The sequence below is a fragment of the Orycteropus afer genome, unplaced genomic scaffold (genome assembly GCF_000298275.1).
Source record: "Orycteropus afer afer isolate SDZICR_OR568_19922 unplaced genomic scaffold, OryAfe1.0 scaffold00073, whole genome shotgun sequence".
Classification (NCBI taxonomy): Eukaryota; Metazoa; Chordata; class Mammalia; order Tubulidentata; family Orycteropodidae; genus Orycteropus; species Orycteropus afer.
In genome coordinates, this window is record NW_006921660.1 from 1,684,251 (window position 1) to 1,703,955 (window position 19,705).

The following is a 19,705-nucleotide window of genomic DNA, read 5'->3' on the forward strand; positions in this document are numbered from 1 at the left end:
GGACAGCTACCTGGCCAACTGACTGGAAGAGATCCATATTTGTGCCCATTCCAAAGAAAGGTGATCCCACAGAATGTAGAAATTATAGAACAATATCATATCAGCATACAATCACCAAATAAATATAAATATAACATTATCACAGTATCTTGGAGATAATTGACAATCCTTGTTCACACAAAGAAGCAAAATAAAGTAGTGAAAACAACAGAGCTGAATACAGACCCAGAAAACCACCCTGAGGAAGAAGCAGCATTGGAACTACTTGTTGAAGAATTCAAAATAATTCTATTTTGATACCTTCAACAGAATGAAAGACAGATAAAGGAAAAGATGGACAAAGTCAAGGAAAACACTGACGAAATTAAGGAAAACACAGGCAAAACTCTAGAACAATTTAGGAAAACAATACAAGGCAAACTAACAAAACAAATGAAAAATTAGAAACCATACAAAAAAAGCAAATAGAAATCCAGAGGAGTCATACTAAGATTTCAGAAATAGATAACACATTGAAAGGGCAAAGGAGTAGACTTAAATCAATAGAAGATAGAATTAGTGAAACTGAATACAAATCTCTGGGAGCTACTTTGTTAAGGGATCAATCAGGAAAAAGATCAAAGCAAAATTAAGAAAGCCTAAGATTTAAGTGGAACACCATGGAGAGGAATAATTTATGTGTGGTAGGAATTCCAGAACAGGAAGAGATAAACAAAACCACAGAGAATATTGTTGAAGATTTGTTGGAAGAAAATTTCCTTAACATGATGAAAGACGAGGAGATATCCGTTCAAGAAGCTTGATGAACCCCAAATAGACAGACTGCAAAGAAAAATCACCAAGACATAATCAAACTTACCAAAACCAAAAGCAAAGAAAGCATTCTGAAAGCAGCATGGGAAAAATGAAAAGGTAACTACAAAGGGCAACCAACAAGACTAAGCTCTGATGTCTTGGCAGAAACCAAGTAAGTGAGAAAGCAATGGGATGATAATATATAACCATGAAAGAAAATAAATGCCAAACAAGAGTTATATACCCAGCAAAACTGTCCCTTAAATATGATGGTAAAATTAGGACATTTCTAGATAAATGGAAAATAAGAGAATGTGTTAAAACAAGACCAGGCTTACAAGTGATGTTAAAGGGAGACCCTCAGGCAGAGAATGAAGACAGCAGACAATAACCAGTGATTATACATGACAACATAACCCAGAAACCAATCCAGATATAGACTTATCTAAAGTACAATAAACTTATAAATTGTAAACCAGGAACCAGAGGCATCAATTGATAAATGAGGGCAACTACAAACCAAAAAGAGAGAATGAATAGTATAGGAACTGAATTTCTAAACGGAGAGGAAGTCAAGAAGATTTTTAGATAGAACAGACTGTTTTAAAGTTGGGGAGAAAATAATAAATCACAGGGTAACCTCAAAGAAAATTAATAAAACTTCTCATCAAAATAAAAAAAAAAAGAAAGGCACAAATATTTAGCAAATAGTAAAACAATAGCAACAAAGAGATGATTTTAAAAATCATTAAAAAAAATGAGCTTAGTGGAGAACATTACATGGAACAAAGAAGTCAGCAACACCACACAAAAAAACCACATAACAAAATGTCAGCAATATATCATATTGTTGATAATTACACTGAATGTAAATAGATTAAATATAACAATCATTTGGAGAATGGATAAGGAAACATGAACCAGAAATATGCTATCTACAAGAGATTCACATTAGACACAAAGACAAAAATAGACTGAAACTCAAAGGTTAGAAAAATATATATCAAGCAAATAAAAATCAAATAAAGCAGGAGTAGCAATATTAATTTCTGATTAAATAAACTTAAGACAAAAACCACCATAAAAGACAAGGAAAGATATATAATGATTAAAGGATAGATCAAGCAAGAGGACATAACCACAATAAATATCCATGTACCCAATGAAAGAGCCCCAAAATATAAAACTTTAACAAAATTGAAAAGAGAACTAGATGACTCCACAGTAATAGTTGTTGTTGTTGTTGTTGTTATGTGCCGTCGAGTTGGCCCCGACTCATAGCGACCCCTCCTTGGGTTTCTGAGGCAGTATCACTACAGAAGTAGGATTGCCCAACCTTCCTTCTGAGGAGTGGCTGGTGGGTTTGAACCGCCAGCCTTCTGGTTAGCAGTCAAGTGCCTTAGGCACTATGCTACCAGAGCTCCTACAGTAATAGTAGGAGATTTAATATAGCACTTTCAATAAAATCCAGAACTGGAAAGAAACTTAAGAAAGACACAGAACTAAACAACACAATCGACCAACTTGACCTTTTAGACATACATGAAACACTTCACCCAACAACAGTACAATATGTATTCTTTTCCAGCACATATAGAACATTCTGCAGAATAGAACATATTTTAGGCCACAAAGCAAGCTTCAATAAATTGAAAAACATCAAAATACTGCAAAGCAGCTTCTCAAAGCACAATGCTATACAATTAGAATTCAACAATAGGAAGATTGTGGAAACTGAATAACATGCTTTTAAAAAACTACTGGGTAACAGAAGAAATAAAAAAATTTCTTGTATCAATGAGAAGGAAAACATAACATGCCAAAATCTTTGGAACACAGCAAAAGTAGTGATCAGAGGGCAATTTATAGCAATAAATGCAAGCATCAAAAAAGAAGAAAGAGTTAAAATTAACGTCTTACCCCCACATCTCCAACAATTAGAAAAAGAGTAGCCAAGAAAGCCTACAGTCACCAGAAGAAAAGAAATATTAAATAATCAAGTAGAAATAAATGAAACAGAAAAAAATAGAAAGAATCAACAAGACTAGAAGTTGGCTCTTTAAAAAGATTAATAAAATTGACAAACCACTGGCAAATTTAACAATGGAGAAGAAGTAAATAACATGAATAAGAAATGCAATGGGCAACGTCACAAAAGGAAACAAAAGAACAATATCAGAATAACATGAAGAACCGTAGTCTAACAAATTTGAAAACCTAGAAGAAATGGAGAGATTTCTAGAAATATGCTACTTATATAAACTAATACAGACAAAGGTAAAAAATTTGAACAGATCTGTAACAAAAGAATAAATTGAACAAGTGTTAAAAAATTTAAAAAAAAAAAAACTACCACCAAAAATAAGTCCTGGCCCAGACAGTTCCACTGGAGAATTCTACCAATTCAGAGAAGATCCGATATCAATCCTACTCAAACTATTTCAGAACATAGAAAAGGATGGAATACCCACAAATTTATTTTATAAAGCAAGTAAAATCCTGATACTACTCACTGTTGTCGGGTCAGATCCAACTCATAGTGACCCCTCCTTGGGTTTCTGAGGCTGTATTTCAATGGAGGTAGATTGCCCAATCTTCGTTCTGTGGAGTGGCTGGCGGATTTCAACCATCAGCCTTTTGGTTAGCAGTCAAATGCCTTAGGCACTATACTACCAGAGCTCCCAACCCTAATACTAAAACTGGGCAAAGACACCACTACAGACCAATATCCCTCATGATATAGATGCAAAAATCTTTAACAAAATCCTAGCCAACATCTCCTTGTCCAGAGCAAAGAAAAAGGAAGAAAACCAAAGACACATGGAAACAATTAGTCCAAGAGAATTGTAGACCAAAGCCTACATGACCCTGCAAACAGAACTAGATGGTGCCTGGCTATCACTGTCAACCACTCAAAAAAGGATCAAAATAGAAGATCCTGGGTAGAGTGGGAAAAAAATGTGACACAAAACTCAAAATCATTAAAGAAAAAAAAATACTAGGCTTACTGGTCTGACAGACTGGAAAAACCCTTTAGACTATGGCTTCTAGTCAGCCTTAGGGCCTGGAACTGAACTAACTCCTGTGGCTTCCAGCCAAACAATGGACAGCCAGATAAGGTGAACACTTACAACAGGCAGGTGGACTCCTTAGAATGATCAACCATGGGTGACCAGAAGGACAGTATTTGCACAGGGAGATAGTGCAGAGGGCAGGAATGTATAGGAAAGAAGGACACAAGGAAAAGGTAACCACAGGGAGGACGTGATAAGAGAGCTATTGCATTGTAGGGATTGCAATCAATGTCATGAAACAAAATGTGTATCCAGTGTTGTATAGAAAATGAATTTGCTCTGTAAATTAGCCAATAGACTCTAACAACATTTTAAAAAAATGACCAATCATTTCCATCATGACCAAACAGGATTCACATCAGGTATGCAAGGATGGGTCAACATTAGAAAAACAGTCAATACAATCCATTGTATGTTGTTGTTTTTATGTGCCATAGAGTCGGCCCCGACTCATATAGCGACCCCTCTTTGGGTTTCTGAGGCAGTATCACTATGGAAGTAGATTGCCCAACCTTCTTTCCAAGGAGTGGCTGGTGGGTTTGAGCCGCTAGCCTTCTGTTTAGCAGTCAAATGCCAGAGCTCCCAATCCATTGTATAAGTAAAGCAAAAGAATCATGTGATGATATCAATTGATGCAAAAAAAAAAAAAAGCATTTGATAAAATCCAACACTCATTCCTGATTGGGAAAAAAAAAAAATCTCAGAAAAATAGGAATAGAAGGGATATTCTTCAACATAATAAACGGCATCTATGCAAAAACAACACCCAACATTATTCTCAATGGAGAGAGACTGAAAGTACTCCCTTGCAACCAGGAACCAGAGAAGGATGCCCTCTATCACCACTTCTATTCAACATTGTATTGGATGTTCTATCCACGTCAATAAGGCAAGAAAGAGAAATAAAAGGGATACAAATAAGTAAGGAAGAAGTAAAACTATTCTTATTTGCAGGTGATATGATCCTATACACAGAAAATCCCAGAGTATCAGCAAGAAAACTACTGGAACTAATTGAAAGTTTCAGCATAGTAGTAGGATACAAAATCATCACATAAAAATCAGTTGGATTCCTCTACATTAACAAAGAGATCTCTTGAAAAGGAAGTAAAGAAAATACTAACATTTACAAAATCTACTGTTCTGGTTACCTAGTGCCGCTCTGACAATAATATACCACAAATGGTGTGGCCTTAACAAACAGGAGTTTATTCTTACAATTTGGAGGCATTAAGTCTGAGTCCAAAGTGCCAGGCTCTAGGGGCTGGGTGAAAGCCCCTCAACCTTGGGGTCCAGCTCTGCCTCCTGTTCCTGGCCCACTGAAGCTAGAAGCTTTTCTTCACTCAGACAGCTGCTGGCTGCTGAGGCTGACAAACCCAAGGTTGACAAGTAAAAAGGCACAGTCCAGATGACACATAACCTTCACTATCACACTATCCAAAGCAGTCTACAGATAAAATGCAATTTTGATCTGGGTTATATCAGCATTCTTTAAGGACATGGAAAAAAAAATCATTAATTTTATATGGAGAGGAAAGAAACCTCAGATAAGCAAAGCACTACTGAAGAAGAAGAACAAACAGGTCTCACATTCCCTGATTTCAAAACCTACTATACAGCCACAGTAGTTAAAGCAACCTGGGATTGGTACAATAACAGACATGTAGAACAGTGGGATAGAATTGTGAACCCAGAAATAGATTCATTCAACTTAGGTCAGCTGATCTTTGACAAAGGGCTGAAACCCATTAAATAGGAAAGAGAGAGTCTCTTTAACAACTGGTGCTGGCAAAACCATATGCAGAAAAATAAAGGAAGATCCATACCTCACACCATACACAAAAACTAACTCCAGATGGATCAAAGACTTCAATGTAAAACCTAAAAATATAAAATTTATCAAGAAAAAATAGAGACAGACTTAGAGGCCCTAATTTACGGAATAAATAGACTATCAAGCATAACCCAAAATGCACAAGCAGCAGAAGATAAACCAGATGACTGGGGCCATCTAAAAATTAAGTTCTTATGCACATCAAAAGACTTCTCCAAAAGTATGTAAAGAGAAACTATAGATTGGGAAATAATATTTGGCAAAGACATATCTGACAAGGGACTATCTCTAGAATTTATAGAAAACTCCAACACCTCAGTGTCAAAAAGATAAACTATCCAATTAAAAAAATGGGCAGAAGACATAAACAAACACTTCACCAGAGAAGATATTCAGGTGGCAAACACATGAAGAAATACTTGTGATATTTAGCCATTAAACCAAACCAAACTCACTGCTGTCAAGTCAGATCCGACTCATAGCGACGCCTCCTTGGGTTTCTGAGGTGGTACCACTACAGTAGATTGCCCCATCTTCCTTCAGAGGAGTGGCTGGTAGGTTTGAACCACTAGCCTTCTGGTTAATTGTCAAATGCCTTAGGCACTATGCCACCAGAGCTCCTATGCAAATGAAAACAACATTATTGCGATATTATCTCATGCTAGCACTAATAGCAAAGTTCAACATGACAGAAAATAACAAATGCTGATGAGGTTGTGCATGGACTGGAACTCTCATACAATGCTGATGGGACTATAAAATACAACCACTGTAGAAAATGGTATGGCACTTTCTTTAAAAATTGGAAATAGAAATATCATTTGAGCCATCAATTCCACTACTAGTTATATATCCTAAAAAAGTGAGAGGTGGCATATGAATAGTTATGTGCACTATTCATCATGAGCATTGCAGCACTATTCACAATAGCAAAACAATGGAAACAACCTAAGTATCCATAACAGATGAATGGATAACCAAACTATGGTACATACACACAACAGAATATTATGCAACATTAAAGAATAGTAAAGAATCCATGAAAGACCTCATAATGTGGATGAACTTGGAGGATATTATGCTGAGTGAAGTAAGTCAATCACAGATCGACAAATTTAATGAGTCCAGTACTGTAAAAAGTCAAGGAAAGGTTTACACATGGAAGAAACTTTCTCTGTTGGTTACCAGTGATGGGACAGGAGAGAAGGGAAAATTCCTAGAGAGTTAAGAGACAAGTACTCACTTTAGTGAAGGGAAAGGCAATATACCAAAAGTGACTGAACAGCACAATAACACTAAGGAAAAGGAAGGCATGGAGAAGTGCACAAGAGGTACAAACAACGAAGGACAGAGGTAAATATTTTCACATACATAATACTGCATTGTCAATAATAACAAACATTAATCTAGGGCTGGATACACAGGCAGGCAAAATGATCAGGTATGGCTAAGCAAAAGGGAATATACCCATGACCATATACAAGTTTGGCAGATGATATTTCTACATATGAATTTGTATGTGCTGTGAGAATGTCCATATATAATAGTGCTAACTGGGGGCAAAGTTATGAGAGCTTCTTAGCCATAGCCAATCACTTTGAGGGAGTGAGTTGCTGGGCCTGGGGCTTAGGATAATGGTCAAAGGGGGACATCAAGCTCAACTAGCATAACATTACCCAAATTACACCCAAATTACAAAAAACATTGTTCTACATCCCACTTTGGTGAGGAGTGATGGAATCTTAAAAGCTTGCAAGAAGCTATCAAAGATGGAAAAATTGGTTTCTCCTCATCTAGAGCAAAGAAGAGTAAAGAAAATGAAGACGCATGGAAGTAATTAGTCTAAGAGACTAGTGGACCATGGGAAGCTCAGCGTCCATGACACTGAGACCAGAAGAACAAGATAGTGCCTGGCTGCCACTGCCAACCACTTGGAAAGGGATCAAAAGTGGAGAGGCTGGATAGAGTGGGAGAAAAATGTGGACCAAAACTCAAAATCATTGAAAAAAAAAAAAAAAAAAACCCAGGTTTGCTGGTCTGATAGAGACTAGTGGAACACCCAAGACTATGGCCTATAGTTACCATTTGGGCTTGGAACTGAACTGACTTCCGTGACTTTCAGCCAAACAATAGCACTGTAAAGTGAACAAGTACTCAAGGAAAGTACACGCCTTAGAACAATCAACCATGTGAGATCAGAAGGGCAGTATTTGCACAGGGAAATAGTTCAGAGGGCAAGAATGCATAGGAAAGAAGGACACAGGGAAAAGGTAACAACAGGAAGGAAGTGGAAAGAGAGCTGTTACATTGTGGGGATTGTGATCAAAGTCAGGAAACAAAATGTGTATGAACTATTGAATGGAGAAATGAATTTGCTCTGTAAACTTTCACCCAAATTACAATTTAAAAAGTGGATAAAAAAGAATGCACACCTTGGGAGAAGCAATACCATTAGGAAAAGGAATGAGAAGGAAAGATGACTCCATGGAGAGGACAGAAAAGAAAAAATAAAATTATAACATTTTAAACTTAAAATTTTAAAAAATTTTGAAACTTCAAATCAGTTTTTTAACTCCTGCCTCCAAGCTATTAATATATTCCATGCTACAGACTCCTCCCAAAGATGTAGTTAAATAAGAATAAAATAATTTAGAGAATCTTAATTCAGAAGGAAGTGGCTACTAACATACAGTAAAGATAAGGTGCATGGGTCTACAAAAGCTCACCAGGAATAAAAGAGTCAACAGAATTTTTTTTAAATTTCAGGACGATATATATAACCAAAAAACAAATCCACCACCAAGTCGATTGCATCTCATAGCAACCCCTATTGTTTTTCCGAGGCAGTAAATCTTTACAGAAGTCTTCCTTCCAAGGAGTGGCTGGTTAGCAGTCAAATACAGACTCCAACTCAAGTAATAATGCAAGTCTTATTAGTATTAAATTATATTTTATATTTTAGAATTTTAAAAATCATTATTTTTTAATTCTTAAATCTTTTTAAAACTATTCTCAATAGTTTTAAGTTTGTTTTTTTTAAAAAAATTATTATTTGGGTGAAAGTTTACAGAGCAATTACATTTTCCATACAGCAGTTCATACACATTTTGTCTCATGACATTGATTGCAATTTTCCACAACTTAACAGCTCTCTTCCCACTTACTCCCCATAGTCACCTCCTCCCTGTGTCCCTTCCTCCCGTGCACTCCTGCCCCCTTAGCAGTCTTCCTGTGCATACACCACCCTTCTGTTCTCTCATGATTGATCTCCCCAAGGACTGTATCTACCTGAAGTAAATGTTCAGCTCATATGCCGGTCTTTTATTTGGCTAGAAGACACAGGAGTGAGTTCAACTCCATACCTGAAGGGCAATTAGAAGCCATAGTCTCAGGGGTTTCACCAGGTCCTATCAGACCAGGAAGCCTGGTCTTTTTTTAATATAATTTTGAGTTTTGTTCCACGTTGTTCTCCTACTTTGTCCAGGATCTCCTACACAGATCCCCCTTTGAGTGGTTGTCATTGATAGCCAGGCACCATCTAGTTCTTCTGGTCTCATGGTCATATAGGCTGAGGATCACATAGTCTACCAGTCCCTTGAACTAATTAGAGTCAACAGGATTTTTTGAAGCCACTTTCTATTTGAATCTAAAATATATTTTACTTGTCATCTGGACAGGATAGTTGTTCTTGTTAAGTGCTGTCATGTCGGTTCCAACTCATAGTGACCCTGTGTACAAGAGAACAAAACATTTCCTGGTCCTGCACCATCCTCACAACTGTTGCCATGCTTGAGGCCTTCATGGAAGCCATTGTGTCAATCCATCTTATTGAGGGCCTTTCTCTTTTTCACTGACCTTCTACATTGTTGTTGTTAGGTGACATTGAGTCAGCTCCAACTCATAGAGACCCTATGTACAGAAGAATGAAACTACCCAGTTGTGTGCCATCCTCAGAATCCTTATTATACTTGAGCCCATTGTTGCAGCCACTGTGTCAATCCATCTGTTGAGGATCTTCCCCTTTTTCGTTGTCCCTCCACTGTGCCAAGCATTATATTCTTCTCCAGGGATTGGTCCCTTCTGACAATATGACCAAGGTAAGAGAGATAAAGCTGACCACTCTCACTTCTAAGGAGTATTCTGGCTGTACTTCCTCTAAGCAGATTTTTTCTTTCCAACAATCCATGGTATATTCAAATTTTTCACCAACACCACAATGCAAATGCATCAATTCTTTTGAGGTCTTCTTCATTTGTTATCCAGCTTTCACATGCATATGAAGCCATTGAAAATATTATGACTTGGGTCAAATACACCTTAGTCTTCAAAGTGACATCTTTGCTCTTTAACACTTTGAAGAGGTCTTTTGCAACAGATTTATCCAATGCAATACACCATTTGATTTCTTCACTGCTGCTTCTCTGGGCATTGATTGTGGATCCAATCAAAACAAAACCTTGACCACTTTAGTCTTTTCTCCATTTATCATTATATTGCTTATTGGTCCAGTTTTGAGGATTTTTGTTCTCTTTATGTTATGGTTTAATCTATACTAAAGGCTGTCTTTGATTTTCATCAGTGAGTGCTTCAAGCCTTCTTCACTTTGAACAAGCAAGATTGTGTCATCTGCATATCACAGGTTGTTCATGAGTTTACCTCCACTCCTGATGCACCATTCTTCACATAGTCTAGCTTCTCACTTTATTTACTCAGCATAGAAAATGGGTAAGTTTCATGAAAGGATACAACCCTAACACACACCTTTCTTGGTTTTAAACCAGTCAGTATTTCCTTGTTCTGTTTGAATGACTTCCTCTTGGTCTATGGACAGCTTCCTCATGAGCACAACTAAGTGTTTTAAAATTTCCATTCTTTACAATGATACCTATAATTTGCTATGATACACACAGCCCAATGCCTTTCCATAGTCAATAAAACACAGGTAAACATCTTTCTGGTATTCTTTGCTTTCAGTCAATATCCATCTGACATCAGCAAAGATATCTCTTGTTCTATGTCCTCTTCTGAATCCAGCTTGAATTTCTGGCAGTATCCTGTTAATATACTGTGGCAGCCTTTTTTTTTATTTATCTTCAGCAAAATTTTACTTGCTTCTAATATTAATGATATTGTTCAATAATTTCTGCATCTTATTGGATAACCTCTCTTTGGAATGGGCACAATCTTGGTTCTCTGGTGCTGCTATAATAGATATACAGCAAGTGGATGGCTTTAAAAAAAACATTTATTTTTATTATTTATTCTCTTACAGTGTAGGATACTGGAAATACAAGTTCAAATTGCAGGCTCTAGGGGCTGGGTAAAGTTCTCTTGTCCTTGGTCTTCAGCTGTGCCTCCAGTTCCAGGCCCAGTAGAGCTGGAGGCTCTTTCTTACTCATGCAGCTGCTGGCTGCTGAGGCTGACAAACCCAAGATCAATAAGTAAAATGGCACAGTCCCAAGATTAGCAGCAAATATGGAGGCTAGTAGTTCAAATCCAGGAACAATCCCAAGATCAGCAGGCAACATGTCAGGCCACTGGGATGAAGCCTTGGCTAAATGAAGGATCCAGGATGTGCTAAAATCTAGAGACCTTTCTTGAAACTTCTACTAACATACTGGAAGCAAGCCATACCCCAAAGGCAGCTACTTATCTGCTCACAGAAGATTCCACCATGGAGTTGATTACCATTTCATCATGGGGAATAAGTACATCCAGCTGCCCAGTCACTCAAAACTATGGTCCAGCCAAGTTGACACACAATGTTAACTACCACAGGCACAAATATGAATCTCTTTTAATTGGTAGTCCAGGTAGCCATCTTCCAAATTTTGTAGCATAAACAAGTGAGTGCCTCCAGTGCTGTGTTTGTTGAAACATCTCAATGGATATTCTATCAATTCCTGGAGCCTTGGCTTTTGCCATTGTTTCATTGAAGCTTGGACTTCTTCCAGTACCATTGGTTCTTGATCATATGCTTCAACCTGAAATAGTGGAACACTGACAAATTCTTTTTGGTAACAGTGGCTCTGTGTATTTCTTCCATCTTCGTTTGATGCCTCCTGCATTATTCAGTATTTTGCCCGTAAGATTCTTTGATATTGCAATTGAAGGTTTAATTTTTTTTCTTTAGTTCTTTCTGTTTGAGAATTTCTGAGCATGTTTTTCCCTTTTGATTTTCTAACTCCAAGTCTTTGCACATTTCATTATAATACTTGACTTTGTTTTCTCAATCTGCCCTTTGAAATCTTCTGTTCAGCTCTTTTACTTCATCATTTCTTCCATTCACTTTAGCTATGGAAGACTAATTTCAAGAGCAAGTTTCAGAGTCTATTCTGACATTCATTTTGGTCTTTTTTTTCCTGTTTTTTAAATGACAATTTATTTTTTCCATTTATAATGTCCTTGATGTCATCCCATACCTATCTGGTCTTCAGTCAGTGGTGTTCAATAGCTCAAATCTATTCTTTAGTTGGTCTTTAAATTCAGGTGTATATCCTATACTCAAGATAGTATTTAGGCTCACGGACTTGTTTTAATTTTCTTCAGCTTCAATATAAATGTGTGTACAAGCATTTGATGGTCTGTTTGAAAGGCAGACTATGGCCTTGTTCTGACAAATGATATAGGGCTTCTCCAATATGTCTTCCCACAGATGTAGTTGATTTGATTTCTGTGTATTTCATCTGGCAAGGTCCATGTGTATAGTCACTGTTTATGTTGTTGAAAAAAGGTACTTGGAATGAATAAATAATTGGTCTTGAAAAATTCTATCGTGCAATATTCAGCATCATTTCTATCACCAAGGATGTATTATCCAATTATCAATGATAATTCAGTTTACAACTTTTATATGCAATCACCAGTAATTATAAATACATCTTGATTGCATACTTGGTCAATTTCAGATTGCAGAAGTTTGTAAAAATCTTTAGTTTCTTCATCTTTGGCTTTAGTGATTGGTGGGTAATTTTAATAATAGTCATATTAACTGTTTTCCTTGCAGTCATATGGATATTATCCTATCACTGACAGCATTGTACTTTGAGATAGATCTTGAAGTGTTCTTTTTCACCATCAGTGTGACGCCATTCCACTTCACTTTGTCATTCTCAGCATAGTAGACCATGTGATTGTCTGGTTTAAAATGGCCAATACAAGTCCATTTCCTCTCATGAATGCCTACAATATCAATCTTTGTGTGTTCCATTTCATCTTGGACATCTTCCAATTTTTCTAGATTCATACTTTGTACGTTCCACATGCTGACTGTTAACAGATATTTGTCCCTGTTTCTTCACATTCTCAGTCATGCCACATCAGCAAATGAAGATTCTAAGAGCTTTACTCCTTCCACGCCATTAAGGTTGACTCTACTTTAAGGAACAGCTCATCCTTAGTCATATTTTGAATGTCTTCCAACCTCAAGGACTCATTTATCAGACAATGTTTCACTGCTATTCATAATGTTTTCAGGCCAGTTTTTTTTTTTTTTTTTTTTCAGAAGTAGATCTGTCTATGTCCTTCTTCCTAGTCGTTCTTAGTCTTGAAGCTCAGCTGAAACCTATCACCATGGGTGACCCTGATGGCATTTGAAATAACAATGGCATAGCTTCCAGCAAAATGCAAGCGACCACAGTACAACAAACTGACAGGCAAGCTGTGGTACAGGCCAGGGTACTAGGTAACTTGAGGCCAGGGTACCACAGAATTTGCCATAAATACTTTAAACACCTCTTATCTCTACTGGTTCTTCTAGGGTTCATTTTTCTTTTGACACAATGACTTGGTCTTTAGTTCTATCCCAACAAGGAAGATTCACAGCAAAGACTAAATCAAAGGTTAATCAGTCAGTAGCCATTTATTGAGCACTTTCTAAATACAAGGTACTCTATGACGTCCCATAAGGGGTATGCAATAGTAAAAAGTCATGCTCCCCCAGCCATCTCCTGTCGGTACCATGGCTGCCCTCAGACTCCTGGTGAAGTAAGTCCAAAACTACTAAAAAAAAACCAAAAAAAAAAAAAAAAAAACTCAGACTCACTGCCATTGAGTCAATTCCAACTCACAATGACCTTTTTTGGGTTTCCAAAGTGATAAATATTGACTGAAGTAGATCGTTCGGTCTTCGTTCCATGGAGTGGCTGGAGGTTTTGAACTTTAGCAGTCAAATACCTTAGGTACTACACCACCAGAGCTCTTTATCAAAACAAGGACCAAGAATCTGGCACCAATTAGACTGTTTTGTCAAAATTATGCATAACTGGTGCAAGCTCAGAGGCACTGAATATAGGATGTGGGGAAGATTTAAGGGCCAGATATTGATGCACAACATTGGTTATAAGAGCAACAAGAAAACAAAGCAAGCACATGCTTCCCAGTGGATTTGGCAAGTTCCTGGTCCACAATGCCAAAGAGCTGGAAGTGCTGCTAATGTGCAACAAATACCGCTGTGTTGAGATTGCTCACGTTTCCTCCAAGAATTGCAAAGTCGTCATGGAAAAAGCAGTGCAGTTGGCCATCAGGGTCACCAATCCAATTGCTAGGCTGCATGGTGAAGAAAAGGGAATAGACAGCTCATTTGCAAATTTTATTTGTGCTAAGCAAAACTATAGAAACTGCACGCACACACACACACACAAAAAGCATGTCCCTGTTCTCAAACAGCTTTCAGATTGGTTGTGAATGATAAGGTACATACAAATTAAAACTCAGACATGAAATGTAGAGTCTGATATTTGCTGAGTGAAGGGTATAGTAAATGCTGAAGCTGACACTTTTTGTGTGATTTCCTAGCTGGCAAATTACCATCATTCTCTAATATTATTACTCTCTATTCATCCAAAGCAATGGGACCTATATGCTATTTTGAACCAACAGTTATCCTTTCTAAATATTTGATTGAACCAAGGCAGATACCTCACTCAGGTTGGGTCAATCAAATTGCCTGCCTCAGAAATTTGGAAATGAGATTTAATGATACCAATATTCTGCTCTGGCTTGGCACGAGGATAGAGAACCTCAGAGCTCTGGGAAAGGCTTTCTGGCTGGCTGTTCAGAGCCAGTCCTTAGTTTCCTCATCACAACACCCTGGGACCATGCCAAATCCTGTCTTAAGATCCGACTGCCACTCCAGTGCCACCTAGACCTCTCCTCAGCCAGTGCCAATATGATCACATCTCCCTGCAAGTGTGGCAGAACTACAACCAAGACTTGGAGACCACCATCAACCTCCAGATAAAGACAGACTCTGCATCTAAGTCCATGTCTTACTACTTTGACTGAATGATATGGTTTTGAAGGATTTTGCCAAATACTCTTGTCACCAGTTTCATGAAGAGAGAGAACATGCTGAGAAACTGATGAAGCTGCAGAACCAACTGAGGTGGCCAAATCTTCCTTCATGATATTAAGAAACCAGTCCATGAAAACTGGGAGAATAAGATGGGTACAAATGAGTATATGTTACATTTGGGGGGAAGGAGTGTGAATTAGTCACTACTGGAATTTCTCTGACTACAATGACTGTTACTATGTGACTTCATTGAGACTCATTAGCTGAATCAACAGGTGAAATCCATCAAAGAATTGGGTGAGTACTTAACTCACCAGCACAAAATGCCCCACCAACCTGGAATGGCAGAGTACCTCTTTGACAATCACACCCTAGGCCACTGTGATGATAACAGCTAAGCCTCACGCTGGCTTCCTCAAAGCCAGATGAGTGACTTCCCTGGTCACCGAAGGAGTGAATGTATGTTGGGTTTAGTATTCTTTTTTCTACAAATCTCATTACTGTAGAGTTGATTATGACTCATAGATACCCTATAGGACAGAGAACTGCCTCATAGGGATTCCAAGGCTGTGAATCTTTACAGAAGCAGACTGCCAAATCTTACTCCCACAGAGCAGCTTGTAGGTTCAAACTGCCGACCTTGTGGTTAGCAGCAGAGTGCTTAACCACTTGTACTATCTGGACTCCGTTTACCTTTTCTATAAGTTGGACCAAAACAACCACTTAAGTTCTTTCATTTGTACCATTCTTTCAAATAAAGTAACTTTGCGTCCCCAACCCCCAAAAAGTACTGCTTTAAATATATTTAGGAGCTCTGGTAGCTTAGTGCCTAGGGCGCTTGACTGCTAACCAGAAGGTTGACTGTTGAAACCCACCAGCCACTCCTCAGAAGGAAAGTTGAGCAATCTATTTCCGTAGTGATACTGCCTCGAGCGACCCCATGAGTTGGGTCTGACTTGAAGGCACATAACAACAACAATTAGATATATTAAACTAGTCCCAGTAAGAGGAATGGATTTGAAGGAAAAGGCACTAGAGTCAGGGAGACTAGTTAAGAGAGGGTTGTAATAATCTTGTCATTTGGTAATAAGAGTTGGATTACTGTAATAGAATGAGAGTGAAAAGTAGGAATGAACATTAAAATTTCAGTAGAAGATTAATTACATGGAGTGTCAGGATTGGAAGTCCAGATTTTAGAATCAAGAGGTGATATCTGAAACCATGAATGCTTGCCAAGGGAGAGAGGAAAGTGCTATACTCAGAGCTTTGCTGTCTCTTGGCAACTGAAGGTGAATAGAGTAGTCACCTCCCTTAAGGGAGGGGAGTGTTGAAGAGACAATATTTAGATTTGGACATTCTTTTTGAAAATTTCTTATGTGATCTTAGTATTAAACAAAGAGAATGAGAATAAAAGTCAAGAATTTTATTGCTGTGTAAAGTTTGGACTGACTTTTCCAAATTATCTAAATGAAGATATACTGCTTTTGTAATGAGATTATAGGGCTCTGGGAATGCAAACATGTAATACCTTGGGTTTCTAACTGAAAGATTGGAGATTCAAGTCCACCCAAAGACATCTTAAAACAAAGGCCTGGTGATCTGTTTAATGCCAAATATTGCAAAACATGAGCTGTTGGATACAGGACAAGTTTGGAATATAAATGAATCAGCCAAAATCTTCTACTACTTTTTTATTTTTTAAGCTCAAATTGTGTGCTGTACTGGCAGAGTCAGGGCCTTGTCTTCATAGACAAGAGATGGCACCCCATTAAAAACACAAAGTGTTTTGCCTTCATATTTGACGTCTTCAACACATGGATTGCTTTAGCAGTCTTCTATACTTCACTGATCATGAAGATGGCTAGGTCTAGATTAAGGTGTGTAAGGGTCCTACGCATCGATGATCTGTGGTGCCCCCTTCTAGGCTTACTCACACATTCAAACAGGATATGTGAGTAATATATATATATATATATATCTTTGTTGTTAGGTATCATTGAGTTGGTTCCAAAACACATCAACCCTATGTACAGCAGAATGAAACACTGTCCAATCCTGTGCCATCCTTACTATTGTTCTATGCTTGAACCCATTGCTACAGCCACTGTCAATCCATCTCATTGAGGGTCTTTTTCTTTTTCATGAACCTTCTATTTTAACAAGCATGACATCCTTCTCTAGGAACTGGTTCTTCCTGACAACATGGCCAACATACTATAAGCACAGTCTCACATTCCTCACTTCTTAGGAGCGTTCTGGCTGTACTTCATCAAAGACAGATTTGTATATGTGTGTGTGTGTCTTGGCTATCCATGACGTAACTTCTTTTTAAATGCAACTATAATATTAGTGATTGAATGTAAAAGTGGAGTATGCCACTTTAGTGGAATGAGATGAGCTGGATTATAAAATTTTTAGTGGATTCAGGGTACTAAAAGTTTTATTATACACCACTTTTTTGACAAAAAGAATATTCCACATATTCAACAACAAAGAAAATGAGTCAGTGAATTTAGTTGTTTCAATAATCAATGTAAATTTCTGTTGAAATCCCACAATGAAAAAATGTTTTTTACCAATTTTGCTTTAAACGGTTCATACTTCAATTTTGATGTTTGTTTTGTAATAAATGCTATAATTATAAATGAACAAATGAAAAGATGTAATAAAAGAAAATTTAATGACCAAAAAACAAATATTACAACAAATTACCATTTTTATATTTTTAGATAGATCTTTCATCTCTATGATACTATAATTAAACACTTTTTTCTATTCTTTCTTCTTACAAATTCTTCAATTATTACATTAAAATTAAGATGCTGAACAATATCTATTTCCACATATCAAAAAAAACTCACTGCCGTTGAGTCAATTTGACTCATAGCCACCCCTTCTTGGGTTTCTGAGGTAGTATGTCTATGGAAGTAGATTGCCCAATCTTCCTTCCAAGGATAACAAGGATAATTAATTGAGTCTTTCTTGAATCAGTGTTATATGCTAAGAGCTTTTGAGTCTCTTTAGAGACAAAAATGAGCATTCACTTGTGCACTTTGTGAACATTAAACATAGGAATATGTATAAAGAAATTTCATTATTGGAAACTATGCATTGCATTTTACCTTCTATTATGGAATCACCTTACATGCCTACATGAGTAAAGTTTATCCTTCCTGAATTTGTAAACTTACTTTTCATATCAAAATGAAATTGTCACATTTCTCCATAAAGGTTTGTATTTAAGTCTGTGGAATGAACCAGCACTAATTTATTGGACCACCACTCATGTGTCAGCGTGTTGTACTATGGTGGCTTGCATATTGATGTGATGCTGGAAGCCACGCCATTGGTGTTTCAAATACCAACAGGGTCGTGCATAGTGGACAAGTTTCAGTGGAGCTTCCAGAGTAGGAAGAAGGACATGGCAGTTTATTTCTGAAAAGTTGGCTAATGAAAACCTTACAAATAGCAGTGAATCATTATCTAATATAGTCCCAGAAGATGAGTTCCTCAGGTTGGAAGGCACTCACAATATGACTGGGAAATAGCTTCCTCCTCAAAGTAGAGTGGACCTTAATGATGTGGATGGAGCAAAGAGCTTTTGGGATCTTCATTTGCTGATGTGGCATAACTCAAAATGAGAAGAAACAGTTGCAAACATCCATTAATAATTGGAACATGGAATATATAAATGTAGGAAAATTGGAAATTGTCAAAAATGAAATGCAGTGCATAAAGATCAACATCTAGACATTAATAAGTTGAAATGGATTGCTATTGGCAATTCTGAATTGAACAATCATATGCTCTACTATTCTGGGAATGACAAATTGATGAGGAATGGTGCTATATTCATCACCAAAAAGAACATTTCAAGATTTATCTTGAAGTATAATGCTGTCAGTGATAGGATAATATCAATACACCTAGGAAGACTTAATTGTACTCATGAGGAATCTGTACATAGACCAGGAGGCTGTCACTCAAACAGAACAAGGGGATATTGCATGGTTTAAAATCAGGAAGGGTGTGTGTCAGTGTGGTATCATTTCACCATACTTACTCAATCTGTATGCTGAACAAATAATCTGATAAACTGGACTATACAAAGAAGAGTGTGGCATCAGGATTGGAGGAAGATTTATTAATAACCACAGACACACAAATGACACAACTTTGCTTGCTGAAAGTGAGGATGACTTGGAGCACTTACTAATGAAGATTGAAGACTACAGTCTGCAGTATGGTTTATACCTCAATATAAAGAAAACAAAAATCCTCACAACTGAACCAATAAACAGCATCACAATAAATGGAGAAAAGATTGAAGTTGTCAGAGACTTCATATTAGTTTGTTCTACAATCAACACCAATGGAAGCAGCAGTCAAGACATCAAAAGATATATTGCATTGGGCAAATCTATTGTAAAAGACCACTTTCAAGTGCTGAAGAGCAAAGATATCTCCTTGAAGACTAAGATGCACCTAACCCAAGCTGTGGTATTTTCAATCACTTCATCTGCATGTGAAAGCTGGACAATGACTAGGGAAGAACAAAGAAGAGTTGATGCTTTTGAGTTGCGGTGCTGGCAAAGAATGGTGAGAGTACCATGGCCTGCCAGAAAAATGAACAAATCTGTCCTGGAGGAAATGCAGCCACAATGCTCCTTGGAAGCAAGAATGGCCAGACTTCGTCTCACCTACTTT